Source organism: Podarcis gaigeae, assembly GCF_964106915.1.
Source record: "Podarcis gaigeae genome assembly, chromosome: 11".
Lineage (NCBI taxonomy): Eukaryota > Metazoa > Chordata > Lepidosauria > Squamata > Lacertidae > Podarcis > Podarcis gaigeae.
The window spans coordinates 29,065,854-29,087,768 of record NC_139687.1 but is presented as its reverse complement, the minus strand read 5'-3'; the positions used below and the strand labels follow the sequence as shown (position 1 = coordinate 29,087,768).

The window sequence follows — 21,915 nt, the reverse complement described above, 5'->3', positions numbered from 1 at the left end:
CTGATAATACATAAGTGGCTCAGAGATAAGTGGGGACTCAATACAGGAAGTAGTACAAAGCCAACTGGGTCAGAACCACTGGATTCCATATATAATTCCAAGGTGTTTGTGTACAAAGCTTGGAACTAAGATACCTGAAAGATCTCTTCACTTTTTATATACCCAACAGATCACTGGGCTCTACAGGAAAGGGCCTCCTGCAGGTATCATCTCATCCTGAAATTAGTATGGTAGCATCTGCTGTTTGGAACTCCCTCCCATTATATATCAGATACATGCCATCTTTATTTGTTTTCCACACCTTTCTCTTCCAACAAGCCTTTTAAGTGGCAATTAAGTGATGATTACTGTTCCAGTGCTTATGTGCATTGTTGTTGTTAACTGTTTGAGGATGTTTCTCGAGAAGCAGTGCATGAATTAAACAAACAAACAAACAAACAAACAAACAAATAAATAAAAGCATGCAAAACCAATTCCTCCTACATCCTTCAGCATGCATGACTCTGCCTTATAAGCTAGTCAGCACTGTCAGCCTTGACAATGCCTATCATCTTCTTAAAGGAATGGAACCTGATTAGCTGGATTCAGTTGGCCCACCTCAAACTACCCAATCAACACCATACATATAGCCCCCTAAGCCACAACCACCTCCTATGCCACAAATTGATCTCAAGGAAAACTGGAGCTCCACAGCACTCTCCTCTTCTTTGGTTTCCATCAACCGGCATTCAGAAGCGTACTCTGCCTCTGATGGTGGAGGTAGAACATAACCACCAGGGTCCATAGCCACTTATTGCCTTCTCCTGCATGTCTTTGTCTTTAAAAGCCATCCAAGTCTGTGGCCATCACTGCCTCTGGTGGGAGCAAATTCCATTGCTTGCCTATGCACTATATGAAGAGATATTTTCATTCAGAAGCTCTTTTGTCCTAGAAGGAGGAAGAGGAGGAATTCTGATCCCCTAAGCTCTTCCAACATTTCAGCTTCTTTTGATGCCCCCAAGTCCCAGTGTTATGAGAGAGGGAGAAAAATGTGTCCTGAAACCTAGACGCTAAGATAGACTTGAATCCTTATGTGCCTGAATGACAATAATAATTATGAACCATAATTTTTAAAAGCAAAGTGGTAAAAAAAAAAGTATGAGTCAATACCTGCTGATCTTTAAGGTACCGCAAGACTCTTCCTCACGATTGCGGCCAACATTGCCCATTGCTCTGTGGATCTACAGTCTTGAACTTAAAACATCAAGTCCAGCAATACAAGGTACTCTGAAAACGCTACAAAAAGACAGAGAGATATTATTCACATCAGATTGTATACATCTCGCTATCCCACATGACAAAGGCAATTCTACAGGGGAAGCACATGCAAATGACTTCACACAATGCCTGCTTTCCAAGATCAATCATTACCTGTGAAATGAAGTTGGTCAATTTGAAATACTTATCAGTCCTCCCTTCTTTAAAATAAGAGACTTGCTATATATAGGATACTGAACTCTGTGAGATTTACAGTATTCAGAAAAAAAGTAATGTTGAAAAAGAAAAGAAAAACCTGACATCAGGAGGATAGGAAAGTTAACTTGAAAATGAACTGCCTACTGCAGATGAGTTCAAGGAACTCAAAGTAAAGCAAGAGACACTTCAAAGCATCAGTAAAAGACGAGTGTCATGAGGAAGCTGCCACGTGGGAGCCATGAAATGATGAAAATGAATACAGATCATCTTGTATGTTAAACAATGATCAAACTTCCTTAAGCGACCCCTCATCTTTATTTATTTTTTAATATAGATATATTGAATAATAGAACACAAAGGTTCTCAAAGCACTAGACTTGCCTCTCTTAGGAGATTCAGACCATGAGAGATTCAAGCTTCTCACCCTGAGAGCCAATCAACATTTACGCTTTCACTGGTCCACAATGCAGAGCATCAAATTCCTACTTCATTCATACAAGCTGTGCACCTTCACTTGACAGCCAGTACAGGGTACCTCGGGTTAAGTACTTAATTCATTCTGGAGGTCCGTTCTTAAACTGAAGCACCACTTTAGCTAATGGGGCCTCCTGCTGCTGCTGCTGCCGCGCTGCCGGAGCACAATTTCTGTTCTTATCCTGAAGCAAAGTTCTTAACCCGAGGTAATATTTCTGGGTTAGCGGAGTCTGTAACCTGAAGCATATGTAACCTGAAGCGTATGTAACCCAAGGTACCACTGTAATAGGCTTATTCATTTAGGACAGAGTGAACAAGCTTTTATCAGTTGGGGGCCAAATTCACTCAGAGATAATTTGTTGGGAGCCACATGGCAGAGACGAGAGGGGCTTCCTCTCTCCCTGCAAACTAAAGGTATGAAATTACAGCTTGCAGAAGTCCTTTGACATCCATCCAAATGCTACACATAGCCTGGAGCTACAGATTGCCGCCCCTGATTTAGGGCAATTATACTGCCCTTCATAATTCATAGCTCAGATTATAGGTATGTATCCAAAAATGTATAAAGGTAAAGGAACCCTGGACAGTTAAGTCCAGTCAAAGGCAAGTATGGGGTGCGGCACTCATTTCACTTCAGGCCAAGGGAGCAAGAGTTTGTCTACAGACAGCTTTCCAGGTCATGTGGCTAGCATGACTAAATCGCTTCTGATGCAACAGAACACAGTGATGGAAACCAGAGTGCATGGAAACACCATTTCCCTTCCCTGCACAGCAGTACCTGTTTATCTGCTTGCACTGGTGTGATTTTGAACTGCTAGGTTGGCCGAAGCTGGGGCGGAGCAACAGGAGCTGACCCGTCATGAGGATTCGAACTACTGAGCTTCCGATCAGCAAGCCCAAGAGGCTCAGTGGTTTAGACCACAGCGCCACCCGTGTCCCTGTACAGAAATGTATAGGATTGTACTGTTAGCTACAATGCTACACCAGCTCAGTACTGGGCATGATAAGCTGCTGAACATTTTCAAATGCAATACCACCTAGATCTGGGGGGGGGGGGGGGGAATCAGCATAAATCAGACCTTCACACCACTCTGATACTTTTTTTTCCTCATCTGGAGAAATAAATAAGTAAATCCCATTAGATTGGGGGATCTTGTCATGGAGGTGCATACATTTTTACTGAATATTAACCAAATGGTTGGTTTATGATTATATTCAAGGCTGGGCTGTTTACTAGGAGTATAATTGTTTAGAAACAGATCAGAAACCATGATTTACATCTCTGAAAGGTATTCTGGTCTCTGAGATTTGCCGCACTTGGCAAAGTTCACATGTCTGATAAATGACAGCCCTAGAAGTGTGGGATTTTTCTTTTAACGGTGTTATGCCTTAAAAATCTCTGACTGGGCAAGGATAATGGAATAAAGAATATGCTTTTGTACATTCTTGGTATGAATTCCATCTGATCCGTAAGTTTTTGTTCCATTCATATTAATGATGCATGCATTCCTATCAATACGTTCTAAAACTGGTCTTAAAACTTGTGGGATGGGATCTAAACAATATTGCACGAAATATATCATTCATAAATTTAATGTTTCCAATTTATTTATGTATCTATTAAACTTTTAGGCCACTCTTCATTACAAAATGCCATAAAACAACATAGTATGCAAAAAGAAAACTCACAAAGCAACTAAACTTATCACTCAGTGGTAAAACAATCACATATAATAGCAGCTGTTCACACCTCTTAAAACCTTGAATAGCCTTAATTTGATTTGCCAATTGCTAAGAACAGATGTATTTTAATCAGACAGCAGAATACCATCAAGTTTGGGGCATTCCAAACCTCCAGAAGGAGACAATTTCATAGCCAAGGTGCCAATGCAAAGATGACCCAGCATGCAACAGCCAGCAATGGAACAATGAGAAAACATTCACACTCACATACAGTGACCTCAGCACCCTCATCAGCTGACAAAGGGAGAGGACACTGACAAATACTGTGCTGTGCAGGGGTTTATAAAATCATTTATAACAACTTTAGTTCAGCCCAATAACATTGAATTGTACCCTTCTGTAGTGTGTGGAGATTTTGAGATTCTTCAGAGGCTATGGAGAGCAGGTTAGATAATTATTGGATCCAGATCATGATCCAAGCAAAAGTAAGATTATTTTAGTCCTCTTGATTATCAGTGGGAAAGCATGACATAACTCTCTCCTATTGGAATCAGTGATACTTTAAAAGTGCCTGTCTTAAGACTGGGTCACGGTACACATTATTTTATAACAGGATGTCTTACAAATCTGAGCTTCTGAGGCTGATTATATAGGCTGTTTTAATTTAGAAATTAAAACCTTTCATAAGAGTTAAAGAGATGCAGAGAGGATAAGACGTGGAATATAATATGCTGTGGTGGCTTATGCTTAATGCTATCCTTTCAAAGTATGCCTGATATTAAAATGCATATAGATGCTAGGTGGGTATCACTTTCTCCTTACCCCTTTATCTGTGGCCCTGATCCCCAAATTTTTACCAGGACTTGACCAAAGCATTATACCTTTCTACTTTGTTCTCTTCATCCAAAATCCAAACATCTGACTCATGTCAGTCTAATCCAGGTGGAGGCAACCTAAGGCCCGGGGGCCAGATGTGGCCCAATAGCCTTCTCAATCCGGCCCGCAGACAGTCCGGGAATCAGCGTGTTTTTACACTACATGGTCTGAGGGATGGTGGACCAGCCCACGGCTGAAAAAGGTTGCTGACCCCTGGTCTAACCTGTCATTATAGAGCAAGGACAGAGACAAGCAGACACAAGTCTCACCAAACTGAACTGCTGTGTGTGTGTGTGTGTGTGTGTGTGTGTGTGTGTGTGTGTACAAGCTTTGCTACAATGTGCAGGCATGTGTGTGTCCCATTCTGTTAGCCATCCACTTGATACCCATTGTGACAGCCCCTTCTACAGCCATGTTCAGATTTAGTCAGTTAGTATTCCCAATCGTTCTTTTCCATATTTCATAAAGCAAAGCAAAAATGTGATTGCAGGCCACCATGCTGTCTTCTCACACAGTCACCATAATGGAATGGTTAGTGATTAGAGTGTGTGTGGGTTAGGGTTAAGGTGTAGTCCTTAGAAAGTTTGACAAAAATGGGAGGCAAATCTGGGTTCAAATTTCCACCCAGCTCACTGGGTGATCTTGGTTCTTATTTTGTAGCCAAAACAGCACCACCATCTGTACACAAGAGAGAGGTGTTAGCAGGCTTGAGGGAACCCAAAGTCTTGCTTAAGTCCAAAAAAAAAAAACTTTTGGGGGGGTCTAAAAACAACCCAAAGAGGACTGAACTTGCTCAGTAGCTAAGTGTTGTGGGGTGCAGAGGAAGTAGGATAGGGGAAGAGGAATGAAATGGAGTGTCTGGCTGGAGATCTGGCTGGCTGGTACTTAGTAGGAATACACACTGTAGCATTTTGTTGCAGGTGCACTTGTCACTTTCAGTTTCTATAAAAATGATTGTCTCCAGCTAAATCCAGCCCCTCCATTAAGATTGCAATGGTTAAAGCATTCCAAGGGCAGATTACAAAAACTTTGCAATAGCATCATTCACCAAGGGTGCTTAATTGCAAAAAGCACCTCTTGTTAGGTTTCATTTCTAAACATTGTGCCACTTTTCCTTCTTTGCTCTGCAATGGCTCACTTGCTCACACGTCTCTCCATCTCGGTAGCCGGAGAGCCAAAACAATATTGCCTGATGTTGTGCTCTCACTTATCTGAATGGTGTTGTGACTCATCTAGATGGTGTATATCCATCACATTTTCTGGTTGTCATGAAATTTACACTGACCTGAAAATAAGGAGTGCCCATGGTACACTGAAATTCAAAGAGAAATTTCCCTCAAACTACTAGACATCTACCAAATCCATTCCCTCCTTGAAGTGACTTCATATTGACCATATGGTGAAGTTTCCTTAGGAAGGGTTTCTATCAGCTACCCCATGTTGGCCCAATTTGGGCTAATTCAGACTATGCGAAATTACAGCAGTAATTCAGATTTGCAGTATTTTAAAATCATATTTGAAATGTGCCTTGTGCATTCATTCATACGCTTTTTCTCTTTCACCATATGGTTCATATTAAATAGTCTGATGAAACTGTACAATAAATAGACAGACTGACAATGGCCAGTTAGTAATCTGTTCTTAAATCTTGTGGGTTTTTCCAGTGTCAGCGTTGTCATTCAGGGATATTCTTCACATATTCCTACAAAAATCACTGGTTATTTTTTGATTCCATTGTTTCAGGATTTTTTTGTTTCCAAAACAAGAAATGGGCTACTATTTCCCCATATCAGTGCTGATAATTTCCACTGAAGTCTGTGGGAGTTCCATGTATGGACAGAAGGTATATTACTCTTCAAATAATTTCAGCAAAGTCAAATACTTAAAAGCTATTTCATCACATCAGCTTCCGCCTTGGAATAGCAGGCAGGAATTACATTGCTGCCCTGTTAAAATGTTAGCAACCACATTTCATTTTTTGAAAAGGCAATTTATTTGTCCTGAAATAAAGAGTTGATTATATCTCTTATTACTGTTACAAGAACTTGATATATCACAGAGAGGAAGAGTTACAACATGTACCAACTATCAACCAGGAAAAATGAATCTGATTCATAATTCACTCTGAGAATGTCTAGTTAGTCAATCAAGTGATTTGTAATCATAAAGGCTGCCAGGAATTGAATGAATAACGGGCCACACTAAAATCCTTGGATTTCGTAGTATTCTTATTTCATTATGCGACTTTTATTGCTCTTGCTGGTAGTTGTCTCTACTTCAGTAGAACAAATTAAACACCCCACAGTTATTTGCATGAATCTATTCGGCTATTTAATGCGCATACAAAGAGAGAGTGACCACTGGAGTAACAGACAAAGCTAGATTTCTTTTCTTCATGAAAGCTGAACCTTTTTATGATGTAAAGCTTGTGGAGAAAGAGTCTATGCTCCCATCCCCATTTCCTCCTGAAAGCATTTTGGGGGTAATGAATCTTAGCATACTGTTACAGTACATTTTCTCAAGTTATTTTATAACTATAGAAATGACATAATTCATATAGCATGCCATCTGTTTAACAGCAGCATCCCTTCCCCTGCCTCTTAATCTTTACAGATTATCAACCTATTAACATGTTAGCACTAAATAACATGTGATCGCCAAATGTAGATTTCTGCAAAAACTGCGATCCAGCTAAAGATATGGAAACAGAAAAACTATGCTACATTTGACACATGTCTCCCTAAATACATTTTGCATTCATTTGATTTCTTTTCATATAAGAATAAAATAAAACAGACTCCTGCCACTACACAGGAAGACCTTCACAGAAATTTATTTATTACGTAATAAATTTTTAGACATGCTATTTGCCATGCCCAGTAGCATCCAGACTCCCCCCCCCCCCCCGTTTTACATTTACTGTACAATACTTTCATAATGACTTAGGTATGCTGGTGTTTGAACCAAACATAACTGATCCAAATATAATCAGATATGGTTAAGGTAGATTGGCCCCCTATAACATTTTTACACTCCCTGCAATGGATGTTGCGAGTCTGAAATCTTTTTCTCCTTGCCTTGCCTTTTTTTTAAAAAAAAGCTTTTAAAAGGACATGACTGACATATTCAATGATATATTTTTACAGTGGCATTGCTGTTCTTTTAGACAGGAGGACCGTAAAGTCTGCAGTTGCTTTATCAGCCTTCTTTCAGCAATCCTTGTGTGTGAAACAAACTTCCTATTAAAACTAATTGCAAATTCCCATAAAATTGATCCAAAATATGATGGTTAACTTCCTCCTGCAATGAAATGTTACCAGCTCCAGAACTTGTATGTGAAATGTGGCACTAACAATGCACCAATGTGAGATCACATTTCAGCGCAGAACAAGAATTCTCTCTCCAGAGAGATATAATGAGGGGGATATTTAGAATGCACAGTTAATTTAATTTAAAATATATATTTAGACTTCTTCATATTCATTTACAAAATATACTTGATTATTGTCAGTGTTTTTGCACATCTTCTATAAACCGGAATCACTTTTAAAAGTATGTGATTTAGAGCTGCATGTGAAAAGGAAACCTAAAAAGCACATTTTGATATAGTAGTTTTTTTCAAGCAATAATAATAATAGGAATCTGCATGTGCCCAATGTGAGCATTGTGCTGAGGAAGCACAATGGATATATTAATGAAGAATTAAATTGACAAATACATTGTGCATTCATCAGATAAAGAATAAAACAAAGCAAAAAAATATATAATAATCCTTCATTGAGCTCTGAATTCATAATTCTATTTTGATGGATTTTAATTGATATTTGGTTTGCTATAAATTGTCATAGAACACCCTGAACTATTTATTCTTTTAAAACTTCTGTTGGCTGTAATTAAAAACAGTATTTTTCATATTTACAATGTGCCTAGGTCATAACCTAGACGTTTTACAGTTAACATAAGATTAGTGTGTAAATACAGGGAAAATAAAAGAACACAGAACATGAAAAATCTGTAGCCCTATGTCACAGTATATTGTCAAGGACTATACGTACAATATTGCACAAGTTTGAAAATTGATTTATCATGGATTTAAGTCATTGCATTCTTTGATGCATGCTTTGAACAGGCTCATAGTTCCCATTGAGGTCTGTGATTCATTTTACTAAAAAGGAATAAAAATAATAATTTATTTATGTGCCTTATTGACTCCATTTACTTACAAGTGTATACCATCAAAATCAATGAGATGTACTCCCAAGTAAATGCTTTTAACATAAAGTGTTAGTCATGATCGTAGCTACCACGATTCTAAGCACTTTGAAGTAAGTTCTATTGAAATGTTGCTTTCACATAAATGTCTTTAGAATTGACATATAAGCATATTATCAGTGCACGCCTACACATGATTACTCAGAAATAAGTCCCATTGAGTGAAATGAGACTTACTCCCAGGTACTTGAGTATAGGATTGCAGCCTCATATTTAACATTTATGCACATCACGAGGGAGACAGCTTAAATTCAGGTTGCTAGCTGAATCCCAAACTATCAAAATCTGTTCCCCTCCTTTATGCGAGAAACCCCATGAAAATACAGCTAGGAAATGTAATGGATGAACTCATGCAAAGGTTACCAAACTGCAATCAGATGGGTTGCTTTCCTATCTATCTGGAACAAATTGGAACTAACATGTTTAAGTCTCTACAACACATTAACATTCCTGAAGTCCTCCAGACTCCTCAGAGCCACTTTTGTTAATGGTAGCAATTTTCTCAATACCCTGAAATGTAGTAAAACTAAAAAGCTGCTAAGATGTTTAATGCAGTGTAGAGTTACAGAGACAATTGGATATAACTAATTCTGATAGCTTGGTCAAACATAAGAATATACATTTGCAAGATCCCACCACATGGAACAAAAGGGACCGTACAGAACAAAGCATTCACAGAGTAACTTTTTAGCACCCTGTCAAATGCATTTTTAATAAAACAGATGCCTATAACAATACTAAACATTTCCTCTTTTTCTCCCCCTCATGGTGCACATCTGCCTTTGGATTAGTAGAAAATTATTGTTCATTAAGAATTCTAGTTTTTAACTAAACTGGTGGACTTTGCTTGCTTTGGCAAATAACATCACTTTAATCTTTGGTATAACAACACAAAGAACAGGGAAATGGATTTTACTGTCATTAGTATAAAAGCCCTTGCAACAGCAGAGGTTAATGGTTGGGCAAGAGACTCTGTACCCTCTCTAAATATCCTTCAGAAGTGTTTGTGTATTAGCCAGTTGAACACCCCTTCCTCTTGTAAATCAAGCCCATTAAACTTCTAGGTGAATAAGAAAACATTCTGTACTGCAAAAAAATAATAATAATTAAGACCCATCAGGCTATTGGCTTTTCACAACACATTAAAACTAATATGCTGCTGTTCATCTTGTTGTTATAAATCATTGCAGGGAAAACTCAAATCAGAATAATTTGCAGAGAAGGAATTAATGATTCCACAAACTTAGGAAGCAACTTTGTACAGATCTACCTATAATGCCTACTTCTGACAGTTGGCAAAGGCAAGATACCAACTAAATTTGTTTTCTCTGTAATTAGAATGCCTGTCTCTCTGGTGAACTCACACCCTTTGGGGAACTAGGGTTATGGTTGTTCTGAAACGTTCACCTACAGTTCTTGTGAGTGTCAAGTGCTAGATTTCCAAGAACAGGAGGGGTACTGATATTAGCCCCTCTCCTCAATAATCATCTTATCTACACTGGAGCAGGTTGCTGCCATAATCTGAAGACCTTATGCCATTGTGAGTGGAGTTTCTGTGGCAACAACAACCTTTTTAACTTAGTTCTGGTTATGCTCTTGGAATATATTCAAGCCTAGAAGTGAATTGGGTGAAAACTTTCTTCTAGATTTGGAGACCTAATGTAACTGGAAATGCCGTGGAGTAATATATTCATAAAAGTTGGTTTCACAAGTTTCTTTTACAGCCCTTTTAACATAAAAATGGAAACCATGGACCATGTCTGGCCAAGGGTACAGGCACCCTGAGAACCGTCTCCTCAGCAAACCTATTGAAATTTAACATTTCTGCTCACATGACAGTCCCCTTCATTTCAATGGAATTTGCACAGGAAAAGTTTCCAAATGCCCTTTGAGAACAATACCAGAGTGTACCAAAGCCCACAAGGGAAAGCTTTGCCATCTATAACTTACCAAGGATGCCCCCTGTGGGCCTATCATAGTCAGCAAAACTATTGAAGTAGCCTTATCATCAGTCTCCCCAGTTGGCTTTGAGTACAATGTATTTCCCACAGTCATGCCTGATTCAAGTACATGCTGGTCACTGGTCTGTGTCTGTTCTACAAGCTCATCCATGCCTGGGGTTAGGTTGCTCAGTTTGGTTCAATAGAGCCAGTATTTTCACTGCACATCATGGATCTGTCTTTATTAGTGGTCAAGGGATCAACAGGCCTTTCAAGAGACTCTTTATGTTCACATAAAAAGTAAAGCAATGCCTTAATTCATTTACTTAAATAAAACTTCATCTGAAAATAGAATTGCCTTTCTTTTTTAAATGTTCCCAGTAGGGCTACACAGGGCTTCAGCTGATGCAAAAGAGATATGAATTTGTTTTGAAAGCTGAAATATCTTTTATCAGATTCCCCCCTGCCAAAAAAAAAATCTTTTTTATTTAAAAAATACTTTGCTTTATTTTAGTCACTAAGAGTTTCATATATACAACTTCAAAAAAATGCCATTTCTAGGGGTCCAGCTCCTTAAGAAAGGCTTATTCAGATAAAAGGCAAATTTCCCATAGATCATGAGACTAAAGATGTTAATAATGTACAAGTACTAAGAAACCTATAGGACACTATGTGGGCAGCAACTAAGCTTTAACTATGTGTAAATCCAGCACTGGCATGAGCAGGGGGGGGGCTCAATTTTGCCCAAAGACAAACTGATCCTAAGGTCACAGCTGGAAATACTGTGGGTGGTCTTGCCCAATGCTATATTAGATCTGGTGCTAAGTGTTAATCTCATGTGCACTTTGAATACAATAACTGAGAATTAAGTTTTCAAACAATATAAATTTGAGAAAACACATTGTAATGTAACATTAAGCCTTTTTCCTGACAAGGATAAAGTTGCTATTATACGCAGCTCTTAGAACTGATGAGTGTTAAAAGGTACAGTAAGTAAATCTGTGAGGAGCGTACATCTGTCACTTCAATAGGCGTGCACTCCTGTTCGAGGGGTTAATGTTTGCTAATCTAGCTGGCTCTTGTTTCTCTCCGGTTCTGTGGGGATGAAAGGCTGCAGCCTTGTTTTAGAGTTTCAGATTTGGATTTCACTGAAATTCATCTTACTGCTTTTTGTAGGTGGCAAAAGAACAAGAAAGGGCCAGGAGGATACATTGACTGTTTGGGCTCTGATTTGCCATGCCGAGTGGAAGAGGGATAATAAAACATTTGAGGAATTAGCAAACGTGACCATAAAGTGGTCCCAAGTGGGAGCCATTTTAGAAGTGGTTTATTTCATCAGTGTTCTGCATTATTATATTGAGTCTTGGCTACTAATTACTGAAGACCGAACAGACAAGTTGAAGTCTTGCCTTAGAAAGCCTTCTGTTGGTTGAAGAATACTGCAGGCTTCTAAGTAACAGTGAAGTGGTTTCAAGAAGCCTGTTAAAGAGTAACAAATAGATATCTTCCTTGCTTGCACATATTTCTTGTGCAAATTCAAGCTATGCATGTTTACTTAGAAGTCCCACAAAATTTAATATGTCTGATTCCTATAAAAGTATGCATTAGATTTGCACCTCCAGTCTCTCTCTCTCTCTCTCTCCCTCTCTCTCTCTCTCTCTCTCTGTGTGTGTGTGTGTGGTTTGTTTTGTTTTGCTCATCTTTTGTGTGCTAATGGCCTTGCACAGTGTTGAATTTGGTTCTGGAAGGTTGTGTCAATGCAATTAATATCACAATGATATGTTTCATGCATGTTCAAAGAGTGGTATTTTTGTTCCTGTACACACAGTTTTGTTTACCGTGACAAAGATGACATGCGTCAACTGTCAATGTGTATCTTTCTGAATTTGTGCATGGAAACAGATCTATGAAATACATGATTTACCATGTATATTTACTCAGAAGTAAATCCTATAGAATTCAATAGGGCTTACCTCCAGATAAAAATGTACAGAATTGCAGTCATTTACCTCAGTCCACAAAGCACTTTCTCCCACTGAGCTAGTTGTGGAGTTCACTGGGACTCCTTTGTCCCACTTCTGTATTTTCTGTTGCATAGATAACTGGACAGCTAAGCATGTTGTGGCAAATCTTACAGAACAGTTTCATAACAGGATTTCTCAAGCCACATATTCAACAAATGTACTTTATATGTGTAGCCTGATCCAATGCATGTTTACTCAGAAGAAGCAATTTCCACTGTGTATTAAATTTTGCACGGTTCCCTAACCCCAGGCCTTTCAATAGGACTTATGCAAGAGAACCTGCAAATATTCAGAACAGGGTGAAGGGCTACATCGTATGGCTAACCAATGTGCTTCAGTTGAAAGATAATTAGCTGGGTGCACAAATAGCTGAATAGGCAGAAGTTAAACAGATATGGCTTTTCCACCAGCATATCTCCCATTCTACATCTGTTGAATTTCTGCCTGTGGTGCTGCTGTTAAGAGCATATGGTCATTGCCAAGGGACAAAATGGTGGCAATTCCAGATCTGGAACATACAAAAATCATAGGGAGCCCTGTTGAGACATATACTGTAAGTGTTTCATTGTCCCACAATCGCACCTAAAATCTATTAGCACCTAGCATATGCTAATCAAATTCACTATGAAAAAATCCCTCCAGGACTCCATCTTAGACTGTTTCAGCTACAGACTTTATGGCTTTATCTTTATACCAGCTTTCTGTTCATCCCTACCACACACACTTTTGCTCAGCAGCCACCCTGATGAAGTGTTCTGCAGAACTCAATCGCTTGCTATTTTGGTCCATCTTCCTTTAGATCTGGAAGACTCAGGTTGCAATCCAAAACACACTTACTAGGAACTAAGGCTCACTGAACACACTGACTTACTCCCAAGTAAATGTGCATAGGATTGCACAGTTCCAGAGTGATCCTAAGCATGTTTACTCAGAAGTATGTCCAACTTACTCCCTAGATAGGGAATTAAGCTTGCTCCCTAGATAGGGAAGCTGGTGGCTCCAACCAGATGTTTCTGGACCACAACTTCCATCAGCTCCAGGAAGCATAGTCAACATGCTACCATGGGAGTTGTCTAGTAACACTGAAAGGGGCCATAGGCCCCTGTTTCAAGTCCCACCTCTGCCATAAGACTGTCTGTGTTTTTCCTGTGTATGAAATGGAAACAATACCAGAATTGTTGCAAGAGCCACAATAATAAATTCTGCCGCACTGAGCACATTTTCAATGATCAAGTAATTAATTAAAGACAGGGCTCTCAGAGTTGGACATCAAGGGATGGTTTTCACAGAAGCGTTATCAGGATCTTCTTCAAGGCGACTGGATCATGTCAAAGGGCTTTCTTTCAGCCGACTTAACAAAACTAATGTTTCTTTGGAACTGAGCATATACCTCCCACGATGGCTCTGGGCTGCTCCGGCGTCCCATGAGAATCTGGAAGACGCTCCTGGGGTAGGATCAGAGTTCCGCCAGAGGAAAGCAGCGATTGGCCAGCTCACATTCAGATGCATATCCCAGAGAGATCTAAAGGCTTCTCCTCCGACGCGACTTCAAGGGATGCTGGTTTCTTCCCCCGGCTGGTAAACTTAACAAGCTGACTCACAGTCCACGTCGAAGTCACGCCGAGACTGAACTTCAGGAACTTGTAGGCCTGGGCTGGGCACTGGCTTTAACCATGGTTTTAACTGGTTTTAACCATCGCTTTTTTTTTTTAACTACGTCGGCATCGGGGGAATCTGGTTTCCCGAGTTTGATTTAGATTAGAAAAGCAAGAAAATTGCTCAGAGCCGATAGGTCTACTGGCAACAGCCGAATGTTTCAGGAATGGGGAACCTGTGGCCCTCCAGATGATGATAGGCTCCAATCCCCATCAGCCCTAGCCAGCATGACCAATGGTTAGGGATGATACCAGCTATAGTCCAGCAACATCTTGCGGGTGGGGCAGCTTCTCCATCCTGGCAATATGTGGTTCTTTCTCAATCATAAATCTAACCTCCTCGGTTGCCTCTCTTAACCGACTTCCAAATGTAGGCAGCCGGTCAATTCATCGACGTATAAGTTAAAAGCCAGACAGCTCATCAACCTTTTAAAAAAATAAGCCTTTAACTGATTGACAGTTTACTCATTACCCGTAAATAAAAGTTGTTATCACTAAATCAGAACAGTTTCCAGCTCCGGAAACAAATCACTTCTGCCTCTCCCAAACGCTGTAAGTTGGTTGTTGTAGTTGAGTATTATTTGCTCAGCAACTGCTCTTTTTTTGGAAAGGGGGGAAAAGTACATTGTTTCCGAATAGATCAAAGGTACAGATGCGAATTTGGAACCCGGGCTCACTCCATCCAAGAGTAAAATTATTAGTCATATTAATAGCTCACTTAAGCCGCAGTATTTAGTCTTATGAGGTGCAATCCTGTGCTGGTCTACTTAGAAGTAAGCCCCAGTGAGTTCGATGGGGCTTACTCCTATGTAAGCGCACGCATAGGATCGCAACTTGACTCAAGTCTGCAAGCGCACATACTCTGGCGATCTCCTTATGTAACAATGGGCGTGACTTTTCTCTATGTCTGAACGTCGCATGATTCCCCATCTGCCCGTCTAGCTCGAGTGTCTTTCGTTTTTCCAATCAAATGACCCTCTTAACGCTTCCAGACAAATTGATCAGACGGTTTCCTCCCTACATTGCACTCGGGAGGGGACTCTGACGCCTGACGTGTCTTGGCAATATCGCAGACGGACATACGGAGAGACAGATCGATAACAGATTAGCTATAGGCCGACGCCTAATATAAAAAGAATGAACTCTTGCTTTGCCTTGTTTTCTTCTATTGGACTGAACCGGGGTTGAGCAACCACGAAATGCCCTCTAATGGTTTTCCAATGGCTTCTCATTATGGGCCAGTAAGGGCTGAGGCGGCTGCGTCGGCGCTGTTGCTACTCGCCCTTCTTAAGAACTGTTGCCTCCAAAGCAGACGCCACTCATTGACATCAGTGGCTAATCTCATGGATGGAAATGGTTGCGTTTCACACCCGTATTTCTTAAAAGGAGTCTTTCCCACACAGAGTCTGACCTGCAAGCCCCAAGTGCTACGAAAGAAAAATGCACATGCTCCGAGTTACTCGGCTTTATTCCCGCATTGCAGAGGGTTGGACTAGATGACCCTTATGGTACCTTTCCACTCTGCAATTCTATGATCCGACTGGGGGTATACAGGTACTGCCAACATTGGCAATGAGACCAACACTGGCAGGAGACTCCGGGGTGGAGCCGGAGCACACAACTGTCAGTCATTCCAATTCAATATTCCCTTCCCGCCCCCCTTGTTGTTAAAGATCTTCTTTTAAGATATTCACAGACCCGTTTACTTTCTGAGCACAGAAGCGCAGGCGACCAACTTCTCCCAGAGAGAGCTCAGCGCAAAGGGGTTCTGCGTTTTCTATTTTTACACAAAACTGGCTGATTTGTCTTAGGCTATTACTGTCTATTACTGCTGGAAGTCTCGGGGAAAGGTGGGAAGCGGCGGATTCTGGCAATCTGCCTAAAGAGAAATCAATGAAACAAATTAATCCTTCGCAGGCTGCAATGACACAGTAATCCATCATTCAGGACTGCTTTTATACACCAAATCAGAGTGCAGAGGGAAAAGCCCAGGGGAATGTCAGAGACAACAACTTTCACCAACACTGGGAAAATACAGAGGAATCCGTTTATTTAAAGAGGATAGATTTCACTTGATTGCCTGTTTCACCCTATAAAGATTTTTTACCCCTTCCCCGACTGCTGAGAAACCAATGGGCGAATGACTATATTTCCCAAGTGTTCCCAACCCAACCCACCCGGTCTGCATCCTCAGCATCTGAACAGACTCTTCGCCACCTGAGGCCTGGAGCAGTTGCTGTTTCAACGCCACATCCACAAGATCACACTCTTCTGCTCTGCATCACATTAATCAATCCGGAGTTAACTGCCCCGCCACCATCTGCACTCACTGCCGCTGGTTTTAGATTAGAATCCCAGCTCCACAAATAAGTGTGCACCGAAAAGGGGGGGGGGGGCTATCGCCTTTCAGTCACAGCCAGCTATCGGAGAGCGCTCAGGATGGCTAAAAGATCACTACTGTAATCCGTATTATCCTCTGCGCGTCTACTCAGAAGGAAAGCCCCGTTGAACTCAATCGGGCATCACTCCCGGGTAAGCCTTTGACTGCAGTCCTATATCGACTGACTGGGCAGTAAGTTCCCACCTAACTCAATGGGACTTTCTTCGGAATATACGTGCATAGTATTGCTCTGTAAGCAATCTTTACCTTGCGTCCAATCCTTCTCCAGATATGTACTGGAGAGAGCCCCATAAAAACTCCACTGGGCTGACTCAGAATCGGGGCCTTTCTTTGCGTGCTGTCTCCACGATCAACAGCGAGCAAGAGGCCAGAATCCACCCAGCTTTCATGGGGCAGCAGGGATTAAAAGCAGCCGAAGAGTTTTGCTGTCACAGAGGCTGGAGGAGTCGGCTAAGGCCTGCCTTAAGCGTTCAAGGGGCTGAAAGAGAGAGGAGCATCTGCTGCTGTTCTGAACCCACAATCGGAGCGGCAGGATTCAAAGTGGGTGGCTCTTGCAGTAGGAGGCCACGTCGGGACTACCCGCCCACTCGCCCGCCTGAACCGATGGAGCTTCTTCTGCAGCCCTCCCGCTTCGCAAGAGCACAAACAAGCGGCCTAGTCACCAAAGCGACCCCCTTACAGCTAGCCCCGTTTCAAGCGGCCAGCTCCGCCTCTGGGGCTATGAAGGGACTGGGGCAGACGCATCCCAGAGTCCTGCGGCTCCTTCCAAAATGCAGGCGACGTCCGAGGCTGCAGATAAAGACATTAGCCTTCAAGGTGCCGCTGGGACGCCTGGTTCTTCCATTTTACAGACCCACCTTTTCTTCTTCTTAGCGCTTTGCTGGTGAATTTGAAAGCGACCTCTTGTAGGAACCAGACGTTGCTCCGAGCTGTGGGGAAACCAGGGCCCACCCCCTCTGAAAGTGCCTCTCTAAGCCCTCCGTGGCTTGTTATTTCACACTCCTCGCATAACAAGCAAAGAGGGATTGATGCGTTGCTGAGGGGATAGGAGAACTGATCTGCAAGAGTGGGAAAGCAATCCCTACAGGCGGGGCCTCACGCTGACAGGATTGACAAAGTGATCCCTGCTGTATCGCCTAATAGGCAGGATTGGGTCCTTCATGGAGCAGAACAAAAACACAGTAGGTTGAGGGCTTTTTCTAGTAAGGGTCCAATTCTGCTGGTTCTGGAGAAGGCAGGTAGGGTCTCAGATTTGGAACAGTCAGCTGCTGAGTTCTTTAGTACTTCCCCAGACCTGAAATCCACTGAAGTTAGTGTTGGGTGTCCAACACTATGCATGCATAGATCAGAACCTTTCATATTTTAACACTGACTTTGCAACAGGATATATGTCATCCCCACCCCCAGGTGATAGTTTAATTTGAGGGTTCAACCCACATCCCCTGTGAGGACTGAATTTGTGCTGAGGAACCTGTTTTCAATGCCAGGGCTCGGCCAAGGAGCCTTCAGGTTGTGATGATGAAGATGATGTCTGATCTCTCTCACCACTTGAGCAGCAGTAGCCATCGCCCCTCTAGAATTCTTGGAATATGTGTGCAGATTTAATGCACAGCTTGGAAGCCGAGCTAAGTGCTTGAATTTCTTCTTTAACCTTGGTTATAAACTGTGACTGAGTTTAGGAAAGCAAAGGAAAGGCATACTTGATAGGAAAGTTCTTTGACCTGTCTAACTATGGTGGAGATACAAAGACTCATGCCAGCTCTTCGATCTCAGCAAGAGTAACATACAAATATGTCTCCTCCTCAAAGGTGAAGAGGAAGGAGGAGAAGTAAGAGAATTAAGAAAACAGCCCTGAGAGCATCAGTCTAGCACCTGAGGAAAGCTCATCACAGGTTAAAGGATAGTCTGGGAGGTTTAGAGGTTCCTCTCTCTCTTTACTTTCTCCTGCGCAAACCCACTTAGTCTGTAGTACAAGATGAGTTGCACTTCCAAGAAGAATTAGCCAGAAATGGTTCACAGAGCTGAATGTTATTTTCCAGGAAAGCATTAGCCAAGCAAAGGTGCCTTTCTTTTTATACAACACTAGCTTTCTTCACAGGACCCAGTGTCTAGCTCCAGAAGCCACAAATTTCATCTGTATTCCAAAGCTAGACATATCTTCTAGTGAAATCCACATTTCTGTTCAGGGGGAAGTGACAAATCCTGAAATTATATTATCTACATTACAAGAACCCTACTGGATCAGACCAGGGACTTGCCAAGTCCAGCATCTTGTTTTCACAATGGTCAACTGAAGGCCTGTGGGAAGCAAGACATGAGTGTAATAGCCATCTCCCAGTGTTGTTCCCTGGTAACTGGTAACTCAGGAGTATACTGCCTCTAATCTTGGAGATAACATCATGAATAGGAGCCACTGAGAAGCTTGAAATCAATGGATTTGTTCAATCCCCCTGTACAGCTACCTAAATTAGTGGTTGGGGACGCGGGTAGTGCTGTGGGTTAAACCACAGAGCCTAGGACTTGCTGATCAGAAGGTCAGCGGTTTGAATCCCTGTGATGGGGTGAGCTCCCATTGCTCGGTCCCTGCTCCTGCCAACCTAGCAGTTCGAAAGCATGTCAAAGTGCAAGTAGATAAATAGGTACCGCTCCGGCAGAAAGGTAAACGGCGTTTCCGTGCACTGCTCTGGTTCGCCAGAAGTGGCTTAGTCATGCTGGCCACATGACCCAGAAGCTGTACGCCGGCTCCCTCAGCCAATAAAGTGAGATGAGTGCCGCAACCCCAGAGTCGGCCACGACCTAAATTAGTGGTTGCTTTCATATTTTGGGATAGCAAGCTCCATACTTTAATTACACCCTGTGTGAGGGGAAAGTTCTGTATGTCCCACCATTCAGCTTAATTGAATGGCACCGGGTTCTCATATTTATGAGAAAGAAGAAAAACATCTCTGTCTACTTTCCATTCTCCCTGCCCATATTAGTTGTCTTTTTCCTGTACAATAAAGCCCTTGCCTCATAGAGAAGTCACTCTGCACTATTAACTTTGCTTCTTTGCTATTCCTTTTCCCATGCCATTTTTGAGGCGCAGCATCCAGAACTCTATGCAGTATTCCATGCATGGGTGACACCATAACTTTGTATAATAAATGCATACTGGTACTTTTATTTTTGATCGCTTTCCTACTGATCACCAACATGGAATTTGCCTTTTTCACAGCTGCTGCATACTTCACCATGACCTCAAGATCCCTTTCCTGGTCAATCACTGCCAGCTCAGCCCTCATCCATGTATATGTGAAGTTAAGAGTTATCAGTCTTATTATAATCATTATTCATTATTAGCCTAATGTGTATCACTTTATACATAAATTTAATCACATTTGCCATTCTATCACCCACTCACCCAGTTTGCAATCTCCTTTTGGAGATCTTCACAAATGCTTTTTGCTTTTACAACCTTGAATAATTTGTTGTCATCTGTAAATCGGGCTGTGAATCTGCTGCAAAGTGCGCCAAGCCTAGGGGGCACTGCAGGGTCTCTAGTGAGCTTCTGCTCATTAACCACACAGGTGTTCTGTTGGACTTGATGGTACCTTTCCTGATCTGCAGTATATGTTTTAACTGAGCATCCATTTACTGCAGTTTTGAATGTTTCTCTCAAGTGTTCTGAAGAAATTTGAATGATTTGGCTTCCTTGTTCAACTTTTCCACCAGTCACCACCTCCTTTTTCAGAAATTTCCTCTTTTGATGTCCAAGCTATGTTGGACTTTCTTGGCATTTCTCCACTTACATATTAACTGAATTTGACCATTATTTCCAGTTCGTTCAATAACATGCCTCACACCAGGTCCTGGATGCCACTTAAAAGTCACCACCTCTCTAATTGGTTCCATGACCGACACCAAGTGCTCTGGGTGATTACCTCTTTGTTGTGAACTAGAACATGCATTTACCTAATGCAGGGGTCTGCAACCTTTAAGACAAAAAGAGCCACTCAGACCTGTTTTTGAAGGGGAAAAAACTGAGAGCCGCAAAACTAACGCACGCACCGCCCCCATGCGACGTCACAGCCAGTACAGCACCCGCCACAGTGAGGAGTGTCGGGGCGCACAATGTGCCTCCTCCCCTCGCTAGTATCCGCCCCGGAGCTGCGGCAAAGGTGTAAAAGAGCCACATGCGGCTCAGGAGCCGCGGGTTGCAGACCCCTGACCTAATGTATGTATAATCAATCACTTGTTAATGCAACACTTTCTTCTTTGGATACCTTCCTGAACTGATCCTCCATCTCAAGATCGCCTTGAGTATTTTGTTCAGGCAGGCAATCTTACATCTCCAAGAAGCTGATTTTTGTGGGGTCATATTGCCAACCATAGTGATTCTATGGTGGAATCTGCCCCTTTGTTTGACTCTGTGTCCAAAAAGACTCTGTCTTTTTTACATACAGAATGACTTTGCCTCTAGTATACATACAGTTTCAAACTATTAAACATGAAAAAGAGAGAGGCATGTGGCCAGATACATTATGAGAATGCATGGGAGAATTGTTCCATTTACCACATCTCTTCAGATTCCCTAGCTGCAATCACTAGGCTGCCTGTAATCCTGTCAAATGTCATTGTTTGTGTTTTGCAGTCTGATACTGTGCATGTTAACTCAGAAGTAAGGATGTGCTATAAGGCTTTCTTCCCAAGTTAGTTCACCTAGGATTTATTTGCATCTTAACCAAGCTTTATACCATTTGCCCACATTCTTCCTAATTTTGTCTCTTGCTTCCCTCCCTCTGTTGTTTCCCCCATTGTTTATTTGTTAATGTAAGCTCTTGGGAGGCAGGGACCTGATTATTTTTGCCTGTGTAACACCTGCCCACTAAAATTAGGCAACCACCTTCACTGTTTCCTGTGCCTGCTAAGAACATTTTTGTTTTAGCAAGCCTACCCAGACACATAATTTCAACATGTAATTTTAGTGTGTGTTTGTTTGAAAACTAATGACTTTATTATATTTTGATGAATTTTAATTTCAGTATGTTTTTAACATTTGAGTTTATGGATATTTTTATGGATTTTTTTATGTGAACCATTTAGAGGTTCTTGTTGATAAAGTTGGAATATGAATCTTGTAAAATAAATAAAAGAGG

General features: G+C 41.5%; 1 long non-coding RNA gene across 1 annotated transcript in view; it reads right to left on the bottom strand.

The window, feature by feature from the left end:
- LOC310827373 overlaps positions 1–21,915 on the bottom strand; it is an 85,000-nt gene that overhangs the window by 39,588 nt on the left and 23,497 nt on the right. The window contains exon 2 of the long non-coding RNA XR_014556302.1: positions 1,150–1,275. This is a non-coding gene — a long non-coding RNA (uncharacterized lncRNA). The remainder of the gene's footprint in view (positions 1–1,149; positions 1,276–21,915) is intronic.